General features: G+C 35.2%; 1 pseudogene; it reads left to right on the forward strand.

Annotated features, from left to right (window-relative positions):
* Positions 1–10,850: 10,850 nt before the first annotated feature.
* LOC113457444 lies at positions 10,851–11,373 on the forward strand (annotated as a pseudogene).
* The last annotated feature ends 844 nt before the right edge of the window (positions 11,374–12,217 follow it).

Below are 12,217 nucleotides of genomic sequence, written 5' to 3' on the forward strand. Positions count from 1 at the left end.
TCTCTCTCTCTCTCTCTCTCTCTCTCTCTCTCTCTCTCTCTCTCCCTTTACACTCAGATTGGCATTCATAATGCATTCCCAAAGAAATATATATTTCCTATTGCTAATTCTCCTTGGTCTATAATCAACAGCAGGCACAATCTGTGTGGGTCAAGTCATCTTGTCTCAAGTCAAAATTTCATTATTATTATCATGATTTGGACCACATAGCCCTTCTACTCTTCACCAAGAGCATCAATAGCTACTTCTGTGGCCATGTGCTTCTCATTGAAAGTAACAAGCTTGAGTTCCTTATCCACTTCAAAGAGTGTCATTGAGAAGGAGGTATTCAAATTCATCTTGACACAGAGCCTGATTGATTTTTAATTAGCATTTCTTCAATTAGATGTTGTAAGCATATTTAAATATACTTAAGACTCAGTTTTTACATGGTTTTACACATGGTTTTTTTGTCTTTTCCCTATTTTTTGTTATAGTGCTATCATTAATCCATTCAAAATTAAATCATCCAATTCCTTCCCTGGATAGCAAATAACTAAGAAACTGGTCTTCATTTTCAATCAGATATTTTCACTACAGTCATTCTAGTGTGAATTTTCATAATTCTCCTCGTGTATGCTACCCTGATATTTATAAAGAGGATGCATCAGTTGTTTAGTAGTTTTATCTGAGGGCTTAAATGCTGACTCAGAACAATTTTGAACCTCATGTGCATATCAAAAACCAAATGAGACAGTGTAGATATGTGACTTTAGCAGCCTTTTGGGATATGGCGATAGGTAGATGTTGGAGGCAATTTGGCCAGTCAGTCTAGAAAAAATGGCAAACTCCATATTCTGTATGACTCTCAAAATGCATAGAGAGCAATAGAGGAAGACACTTGACATTACTTTTTGCCTCCACACATCCACATGCAAGCACATTCCCAAAACACTCATGTACATGTACAGACATGTAGTTGGAGGATGCCCATCGTTCCTGGCTGTTCAGACCTGAAATAATCACACAGAAAACACAGAGACTGTATTATTTACAACACTGCTTATCTAATAGCTTAGGCTTATTATTAACTAACTATTACATCTTAAATTAACCCTTTCCTATTATTTTATATTTTACCACAAGGTGTGTGGCTTACTGGCAAAGTTCTGGCAGGCTCCAGCAGGCACCTTTCTCCTTAGGCAGCTACATGCTGTCTCTCTGACTCCACCTTCTTTCCTCCTCTGTCTAATTAAGGTTCCTGCCTTACTCTATTCTGCCCTGCCATAGGCCAAAGCATCTTTATTCATAAACCAATAAAATCAACACATATACAGAAAATCTTCCATATCACACACAGACACACACTCACAACACAAACACTTACTCAAAAGAGACAGAAAGACAGAGAGACAAAAAGAGATTTCTTCCGCATAGTAATCAAATAGACTGGTTTTGGCTTAGTGTTTACCATTTTCAAGCTGTGAAATACTCCATTAGCCACATCATCCCTTCTCTTTTTTTTTAATATTCTAAACAAGAATTACAATAGTATTTATTGCAGTTTTTAATGTCTAATAAAGATTAATTATAACCACTGAGATTCCAAATGTACTTAAATCATGAAGAAGTTTCAGATGTGGGGTATGTGAAGAAACCCCCTTCTGAAAGCAACTGCTTTGGAAACTTCTATTGAGTGACTACTGGCTTATTTCTTCCAAGGAACTAAGGAAGTCATGCACACCCTTATATTCTATCAAGTATTTCATCTATGGATATTTACTTATCCTAGACTTAACCTCAAACCATATGGCAAATTCAGATTCTTGGTTGCAGAAATGGTTAGTGGATAGAATACATGTGACACACTTAAATGTATGTCCTCTGTTAAAAATCTAAGATTATATTGCAGATAGCATTTTAGTACTGTCATTTTTACCCATATGGAATTTTGTCTAAGTTTGTTTTGAGCAGGAAGAGAAGACAGGAGAAATTCACTAACCATATTGTTCACAAATCATAGGGAATTTGAATCCACATTATTATTCATATTTTGCTTTTATGGTATGCACTAATTTTTAAAGAAACTAACTTGATTTAGACGAACTTGAATGTAAATTTTAGCAGCAGTTACATGTGTTCTCAAGAGACCTAGCTACTAAGTTGATTACAAACAGCTGCAACCATTCAATTGCCAGTGAAATGTTATTCAAAGGAAAATTAAAATCAGAAATTTTATGTAGATTTCTGTCCCATATCCCTTGCACATTTCAAATGCTGATACTGTCTGACCTTCAAGCCATATAACCAGGTATTTTACTATAGTAATCAAATATTTGGGAAGTCATGCGTGAGGTTAAGTACCATTAAATTTTTGTGAAGATCCATTAGAAGGAGAAGAGAAAAGTGAATTCAGTTTTTAAGGATGTCAAATATATGTATAATAGCAGCAGTTACATAAGCATTAAACTTTGAGGCCAGAGGGCATTTCCCCAAAGTGCAGTAGATAGTGTTGAATGCAATCATGCATGATACATTTGTTAACGCAAACACTAATGTTCAATCATTTGAAATTTTTTATTAAAAATTTCCACATCCTCCCCTCATCCCATTTCCTTCCCCTCCTCCCATTTCCCTTAACCCTCCCCCCACTTCCCTTCCCCTTCCTCTTCTGTCCTAAGAGGAGTCAGGGTTCCCTGCCCTGTGGGAAGTCCAAGGTCCTCCCCTCTCCATCCAGGTCTAGGAAGGTAAGCATTCAAAAAGACTAGGCTCCCACAAAGCCAGTCCATGCTGTAGGACCAAAACACAGTGTCTTTGTCCTTGGCTTCTCAGTCAGCCCTCATTGTCAGCCACATTCAGAGAGTCTGGTTTGATAACATGCTCCATCAGTCCCAGTCCAGCTGGCCTTGGTGAGCTCCCATTAGATCAGTCCCACCGTCTCAGTGAGTGGACGCACCACTCATGGTCCGAGAAGTTTTTTCTTTATAGTTTATTTTTTCTTTTTTAGTCTTTGAAAATAGGAATGTAAAATGGTTATGCACTCTTTTTTATTGATTTTTACTGAACTCTACATTTTTCTCTGCTCCCCTCCCTGCTTCTCCCCTCCCCTTTAACCCCCTCCCAAGGTCCCCATGCTCCCAATTTACTCAGGAGATCTTGTCTTTTTCTACTTCCCATGTAGATTATATATAACTCCTAGTGTCCTCACTGTTGTCTAAGTTCTCTGGGATTGTGATTTGTAGGCTGCTTTTTTTTTTGGTTTATGTTTAAAAACCATTTATGAGTGAGTACATGTGATAATTGTCTTTCTGTGTCTGGGTTACCTCACTACAAATGATGTTTTCTAGCTCCATTCATTTTTCTGCAAAATTCAAAATGTTGTTATTTTTTCTGCTGTGTAAATGTACGACATGACATTTTCCTTATCAAATCTTCTGTAATTTAAAAAACACGGTCAACAAGACAAAACAACAGCCTACAGAATGGTAAAAGATCTTCATTAACCCCACATCAGACAGAGGTCTGATCTCCAAAATATACAAAGAACTCAAGAAATTGGTCATCAAATGCACAAATAATCTAATAAAAAATGGAGTACAGACCTAAACAGAAAACTCTCAACAGAGGAATTTAAAATAGTTGAAAGATATTTAAGGAAATGTTCAACATCCTTAGTCATCAGAAAAATGCAAATCAAAACAACTCTGAGATTCCATCTTATGCTTGTAAGAATGACACTGATGACAATTTATGCTGGAGAGGTTGTGGGGTAAATGGAACACTTCTGCATTGCTGGTAGAAATGCAAGCTGGAACAGCCTATTGGGATGTCAGTGTGGCAATTTCTCAGAAAATTAGGAAACAACCTCCCTCAAGACACAGTAATACCACGTTTGGGTATATATCCAAAGGATGCTCAATCGTGCCACAAGGACATGTGCTCAACTATGTTCATAGAAGCATTGTTCATCATAGACAGAACCTGGGAACAACCTCAATGCCCCTCGACGAAAGAATGATTATGCACTCTTATCTGAATGCAACTCCAACAAAAAAGTAGGAATAGTTTTTCTCTGAAAGTGGATTTAGAGAATTGCTTGATGTTTGCCATTAATTTGAATTTCTTTGCATTTTATGAATATTATGCCATTAATATTTTCTGTCCAATTAAACCATGTGTCAGATGTTCTAATGATAGAAACCATGATTAATTAATAACTGAAGTCAACAAGCCAAGAATAAAACATGCAATTCATTCTAGGAAGGTGGCAAAGGAATTTTCAGAGCAAATTATTGTGGAACATTTTTTAGATGATCAAGAAGATATTCATAGAAGATGCTGTTTGAATGACAAGAAGATGCAATCATGCATATACCCTTACAGATAAGGTTAAAGAGCAAGCACTAAGGTCCTGAAGTGGTTAAATAATATTAACTAAACCAGACATTCAGAATATAGGAAAATAGAGACTTGTACAATATTAAGTCATCCAAAATTTCAGCATGGATAGTAGAAGGGATTATGATGCCTTCCCATTAGAGGAAATGATTAGAATTAATGCTGTTTGGAGATAAGAAAGCTGGTTTACTTTGAATGTCAAACCTGATAGACTATCAGTGTCCCAGTATAAGGTCCTAACTCCTTAAATTCATTGATAGCATTGAGTAAACTCATTTGTTATTTAAGGGGTATGTGTAAGAGAATTTAGAGGCAAGAGAGTGGGATATAGATCTTGTCAAATCATATTATATTAATGTACAGATTTCTCAAACAGTAAATAAAAAATAAATGAGAGAATGAGTGACACTAAATGAAACTGAAGAGTTGGAGGCAAGTTTACTCAAGGTTTGATGGAAAAAGATTTTTTTAATTTTATTTAAAATATATTTAATAATGATTTAAAAGATTTAAACAAGAAAACATTAAATACTGTTAATGTGGTATTCCCCTCTATATGCTATGAATGTGTTATTACCATTTGTTAATAAAGAGGCTGCTTTGGTCTATGACAGGGCAGAATATAAGTAGACAGGAAAACTAAACTGAATGAAGGGAGAAAGAATATGGAGACAGAAAGAAGCCATGTAGCTGCCCAAAAAGCAAGAAGTGAGGTAACAAGCCATGAACCTTTTGATAAATTATTATAATAGAAATGGGTTAATTTAAGATGTAAGAGCTAGCTAGCAATATGGCTGAGGAGTTTATCAGTGTTGTAATTAATATAGTTTTTGTGTGATCATTAAGGTCTATGTGGCCAGGAAACAAAAGTGCCTTCTCCATTTACAAACTGTTGTATTTACATTGCTATGTAAAAGTCTCTCTGGTTTTATTGCCAAAAGAATTGATTTTGGTATGCTATATATCATGAAAATCCAGATAAATTTTAAAAACCTGCCTGTGTAAAGTATTACATGGAATACAGAGAAAAACGAAGTAAGAATACCAGAATGATAGATTAGAAGTATGCATATTTTTGTGTGTATGCATAAGAACTTTGTTTTTTTTTTTTTTTCGAGACAGGGTTTCTCTGTGGTTTTGGAGCCTGTCCTGGAACTAGCTATTGTAGACCAGGCTGGTCTCGAACTCACAGAGATCCGCCTGCCTCTGCCTCCCGAGTGCTGGGATTAAAGGCGTGCGCCACCACCGCCCGGCTGCATAAGAACTTTGAAGCAAAGAGTAACACAAGTTGCTTCATATTTTCTGGCCTTGATTCAATGGTTACAGTTGCTTTTTCTCAAAGGAGTAAGACTTAGAGAAGTTAGCAAGTGTTTAAAGATTAATTATAACAACTCACTTAAGGTATCTACAGGATAATGCAGTCGTCCTTTGTTTCCTTCTGCAATTAAAATATAAGTTCTTATTGATAAAGATAAAATGTACTTCAGAAACAACACTTGGAGTAATCAAGCTGGATGGACTTGGAAGCTTCTTCCCTGAGGACTAGCTTTAGTAACATCCAACGGGACTAGGCACACTGCTAAGGGAGAAAAGCGATTGGCAGTCTTATTAAGCTGTGATGCCTATGAACCAAAGCAAAAACCAGGATGACAAAATATACCCAAAGCTACAATAGTAGTGCATATATCTTGAGAGTTACCATGAGTTGTGTAATTGGATTTAGGGCCCACCTCAATAGGATGAAATTTATGCCTGGTACTTTAAACTCAACCATCTATTGATAAATGATGAGACAGACCATAAACCCTAGAAGAGTACTCATTACTGCCACTTTCCTAAACCATTATAATTATTGGAGAAAAAACAAGCCTGGTTAAAATATAGAGAATATCTGACCAAATGGGTATTGAATCCCAATTGATAGTTCTGAAACACAACCCCTACATTAAAAAATACAGAGAACATGATGGAAGAGGGATCAGAAAGATGGTAAAGAGACAGAAAAACAGGACATCTGCTATAAGATTTGTCTTCTATGTATGACGGAGAAGTTGTATTCATGATTTGTCAACAAAATGGTCACCTACCCAAAACGTTGATAATGGCTATACAAGTTGATATGCTAAAGGGGTTAAGGGAAATCTCACAAGACTCCACCAATAGATGAAGAGCTACAGGCAATTAATGATTGCTGAAGGAAGACTTCTCCAGGGATGATCTCCCAAATGTACAGCCATAAAATCATATGCATTCATAGACTCTCTCTCTCTCTCTCTCTCTCTCTCTCTCTCTCTCTCTCTCTCTCTCTCTCTCTCTGTATGTATGTAAAATAATAATGAAAGATCATGAATTTGAGAGGGGAAAATGTGAAGAGATTGAAGTGAAGAGAAATGATGAAAATACAGCACACATTTATGAAATTTTAAAAATACGTAAAACAAAAAAGATAGTACCACATTGGATTTAGGTATCTTGAATCCAGAAAAAAATACATTAAAAATAAATTCCCATATAGTTAGAAACTGCTGTTGTACAATTTATTGAAAGCATCAAGACCGCATAGGCAGGAAACAGACAAAAACCTAGAATTATATCTTAAGACATTCCAATATGATATAAATAATTTAGAAAAGGAGGAGATAAATATATATAGATAATGATGTACTTAGAGAGTTTATAAAAGTAGTTTATGTAGAAGAAAATAAGGAAAATTTTGTAAGAAAGAAGGGGTGATAAAACATTTAAAAACCTACTGAAAGGTGGATGAAGATGAAGAATAAAAGTTTATTATTTTAATCAAAATAAAGACCTCATTTCTCTTGATGAGGATATTCGTCAGTTAAATGATAACAGAAATCACACAAGGAGATGGTAAAAATTAAATAAGGAACTCTAACTTTAAAATGCATATTATAATTGATATACATCTGCTTCAGTAAATATGTAATAAAGTGATCACAAAAATGGTATTTTAAAACTACAGTTTTGAATTGGCATGATGTCTAAGCCAGTAAGGAAGGTGCTTGCAACCTGCCACGAAAGCACAATGCCCTCAGTTTGTTTCTCAGAACCCACAACAAGCAGAAGAAGAGGACTGACTACACAAAAGATGTTTTGTAATCTCTATACAAGTGCTATGGTATAACAGCCACAACATATGCCACACATATACACAAGGAAAATAAAATTTTTAAATACATAGTTTTACTTAATATTGGAAAAAATATTCTCATGAGAAGAAATGGAATGGGCATATGAGATGAAAAGTATAAAGCCAGATATCTCTAAGAGATAGGCTTTTGTACCATAATGAAAACCATGGTCTACATTTTCAATGTTAAGAATTTTATTAGCGTAAAATACCTTGTTATAATCCTAAAGAGGTAAACTTCTGATAACCACGAAACAAAAATCTAAGTTAATGACACAAAAGGAATAAAAATGGAAAGAAAGCATTAGAGGAAATTATACTCTGGAAAGAACATAGCAAGAGACGAAAAATGGATCCAGGATCTACAAAACACTTACAAGAAATGGAGGAAATAGTAGCAATGTAGTCTTTAGATTAGTAATTATATTCAGTGTAAATGGAAAGCTCTCTTAATAGAAAATATAAGTAGCTCAGAGGCAAAATAATCCATACCCCTTTATGTACTGTCTACAAAAGTTTTAACTTCATTTTAAGTATAAAGAAATGTTTAAAGGATAGAAAAACTTGAACCAATTGAAACAAGAATATGTATGACTACTTTGCATAGAGTTCAGACAGCTAAATTAAAGATAAATTGATGTGTTTCATAATGAAATATTAAGAAAGTAACCCATCAAAAGGATATAATTATTATGATAGATTTATATTTCAGCCATTATGGGAAATTTTTTTCAGGATGATCTCCTACAGATACTAAGATATAATGATAAAGTCCATTATATAAAAGGCTTTTTGTTTACACACAATCACATACTTTAATTTCATCTTCAGAGTTCTTTTAATACTGGTAAAGACCTGCAAATAGAGTTTTAGTTCTTATACTGTGTTATTAAGGGAGCACTGCTGAGAAACGAATCATAAGTTGTCTTAGTGTTCTGTTGCCGTGAAGATATCCCATGACCAAAGGAACTCTTATAAATGAATGCATGTAATTGGGGCTTGCTTACACTTTCAGAGGTTAGTCCATTATCATCATGGCAGGAAACATGGCAGTGAGCAGGTGCTGTGGCATAATGCGTTTGTACACTGTAAAGATTTGTCACTCATATTGGTTTAATAAGACACTAATGGGCCGGTAGCCAGGCAGGAAGTATAAGTGGGGCAACCAGACTAGGAGAATTCTGGAAAGAGGAAAGGCAGAGAGTCAGTCACCAGCCAGATGTTAAGGAAGCAAGATGAGAACATCTCACTAAGAAATGTTACCAAGCCATATTGCTAAATATAGATAAGAATTATGTGTTAATTTAAGTTGTAAGGGCTTATTAATAATAAGCCTGAGCTAATAGGCCAAACCGTTTATAATTAATATAAGTCTCTGTAGGTTTCTTTAGGACTAAACAGCTATGTGACCAGGTAGGATAGAAACTTCTATCTACAAGCAGATAGAAATAGCTTGAGAGTCCTACATCTGAATTGGAAGGCACCAAGAATAAAGAGATACAGGACCTGGCTTGAGCTTTTGAAAAGTTAAAGCTCACTCCCAATGACACTCTTCTTCCAACAAGGCCACTCCTGCTACAAGGTCATATGTCCTAATCCCTGTCAAGTAGTATACTTCCCTAAGACCAAGTATTTAAATATATGAGCCTATGCTACTGGGCATTCCAATTCCAATAACTACATAAGTCTTTAGTAATTGATAGCTATATTATTTAAAATTTAAATATTTCATATGCTGTTAATTGAATCTATGGATGTGAAACTTGTAGATAAAAAGGACTGGCAGTATTATGTGATTTTATGTATGCAAATATATAATAAGTGATAACTTATAAATAATGTCCAATAAGAATTTAACATCCATAGCCAATAAGAAGATAAAATAATTTTAAACATATACTATATTAAAATTATAAGGATCATTCTTCTTTTATTTTGGAAATATTTAAACTATAGGTTAATTTTGTTTTATTTTGTGTATGTGTGTACTTGACCTGCATGTATGCATGTTCACTGTATGTGCCTGGTGTCCACAGAGATCAAAAGACAATATCATATGCCCAAGAACTGGAAATACTGATGGTTCTAAACCACCATGTGTCTTGTATGTTGGGAAATGAACCCAAGTCCTCTGTAGGGGCAACAAGTGCTAATAACCATTGAACAATCTCTATAGCCCCATTTGCATATGTGATTAAGTAAAATAATGAAGACAGGAATACAAACACTGTGATACTATCTCAGTTAACTCAGGTAACTCAGAAGACTGCAATGTGACTAAAAGGCCAATAGTATGTAGGTACAGGATTTCTCTTTGCATGATAAAATGTTCCTGACATTTATCATAGTTATATTAAATAGTGATCAGAAAAAATTACACTGAATTACAGACTTTAAAATGATTAAAGTCAGCTGAGCCCGGTCCTATAGATCTATAACCTTAGCTCCTCATGAGACTGAGATGAAAGAATTCCAGATGCAAGACAGTCTAGGGTACAGTGTGAATTCAAGGCTAGCCTCAGAAATGTAGATAAAACTTGTATTGAAATAAAATAATTAAACAAAATGTCTTATGTATAGCTTAGTACTAGAGCACCTCCATAGAATATATAAAGTCCTAAGTTCAACCACTAGGATTTCCAAAGGGGATGATGAAAAGTTTAAATATATGTTAAAAAAAATTTCCTCATTAAAGTAAGAGTAGATAGAACATTGAGATGAAACCAACACATTTAACGGGTATTTCCACTGCAGTTAATTGATCATGAAATGAAAATGTTAAGAAAGGTTAGGATAATTTAAAAATTCAATTGGAAGACTACACTGGAGCTAATGTCCATTCATGAACTTCATCCATCTTGAAAGAGGATGTACTTTCCTTTTAGGGACACAGGAAACATTGTAAAAAGTTGATGACTTGCCACATGATGATAGAATTCATAGTGTATTTCCAAAGTCAATATTAGGATCAGTTTTTTTTCAAATATGGAAATATAATTAACTTAAAAAGTAACTACAAAAAATAAAAGGTATTTAAGTAATTTCCCTAGTTTCTGGACAAGGACACTATGATCGAACTTGTAGAATTATTTTATTCCTACTGTATCAGTGAACACGTATCCCTCTTGCACATCTGGTAGATGGTGAATGTGACCAGTCCATGTATTTTGTAGATCAGATTAAAACAAGAACCTAAAGGAGACACCCACACCTTCCACCTGGTGTTACTTGAATTCCTGGTGTGCCTGCTCTCCAAAGCCACTTGGATATAAAACAGACACATGACTTCAGTAACTAAGAAATGGAAACAACCTATGTTACGATGGATGAGATCCATGATACAATGTCACAGGCAATGAAATGAATTAATTAAAATAAGAATCACTAGATTAAAATTTATTTATTTTTTTTTTTTTCGAGACAGGGTTTCTCTGTGGCTTTGGAGCCTGTCCTGGAACTCCCTTTGTAGACCAGGCTGGCCTCGAACTCACAGAGATCCACCTGCCTCTGCCTCCCGAGTGCTGGGATTAAAGGCGTGCGCCACCAACGCCCAGCTAGATTAAAATTTAAACAACAATTAGTTATCTTAATATTACTTCCCTTTTAAAACAGTTGATTTGGGAGAATGATCTTTCTTTGTTTACCTGAACAATTCCTGTTGTGTTATTTTCTTTAGTGGGGCTCTTATACTCTGCCTTCTGTAAAAGATGCTCCCCATAAGAGTGAGCTTCCCACAGGGATGCACTAACACAAGCAGCCTTCACTTTTATGCCCTGTTTTTGACAGTATATGTGTTCTTTCACCTTTGGTCATGGATGAGTCTTAAACTCTTCAGGTGTAATTAGTGCAACCACAGTCAGGATGGTATGGGCATTCATAGTTGGTCTATTAAAGTGTCACACTGGTTTTCCAAATTATCAGCTCTGTCAATAATGGTCAGGGTAACACATGGGATTTCAGCAGCCTCATCAAGATGTATTTACCTATTTCCTTTGTTTATTATCTTATTCTTGATTTAATCTCTGTCCAGTGATTTGTCATGGTGCCAACTAATATAACTCCCGTCCTATTGTGCTGTAAAGAGGCCATGTTGAGTGACTGACATGGAAAGAAATAAAATTAACTAAGGAGTCCAAAGGAGGAAAATCATTGACATTTATCTCTTACAGTCAGAAATGTCAATTTTCATCATAGTCGTGATCTTGAAGAATAGGTAATAGAAACTCTCAAAGGAGCTACCTCATTGAAAACCAGGGGACTCAGTGAATAGAACCTGAATTAAGGACCACATGCTAGCTCAGTGATCATGGCCAAAACAAAAAAACTGCTTTGAAACATAGAAATAAAAGACTAAACTTAAAGCTTCCATCACAAAGAGGTGAAAATGTATAATGGATTCAAGTATAATATGAAAATAACGTCCAGCTCAGGGTCATTCAAATCCTAATAATTCAAAAGTGAATGTCACTAAGAAGTATATGAATGGCCAGGAAGTATGTGAAAGGCACATGCCTTTAATCCCAGCACTCAGGAGGCAGAGGCAGGCAGATCTGAGTTCTAGGTCAGCCTGGTCTACAGAGGGAGTTTCAGGACAGCCAGAGATGGCACATAGATAAACCCTGTCTTGAAAAACAAAACAAAAGAAAAAAAAGGAAGAAATATGTGAATGACACCCTAAAGAAGATACTC

This window comes from Microtus ochrogaster, chromosome X, assembly GCF_000317375.1.
Source record: "Microtus ochrogaster isolate Prairie Vole_2 chromosome X, MicOch1.0, whole genome shotgun sequence".
In the NCBI taxonomy this organism is placed as follows: Eukaryota; Metazoa; Chordata; class Mammalia; order Rodentia; family Cricetidae; genus Microtus; species Microtus ochrogaster.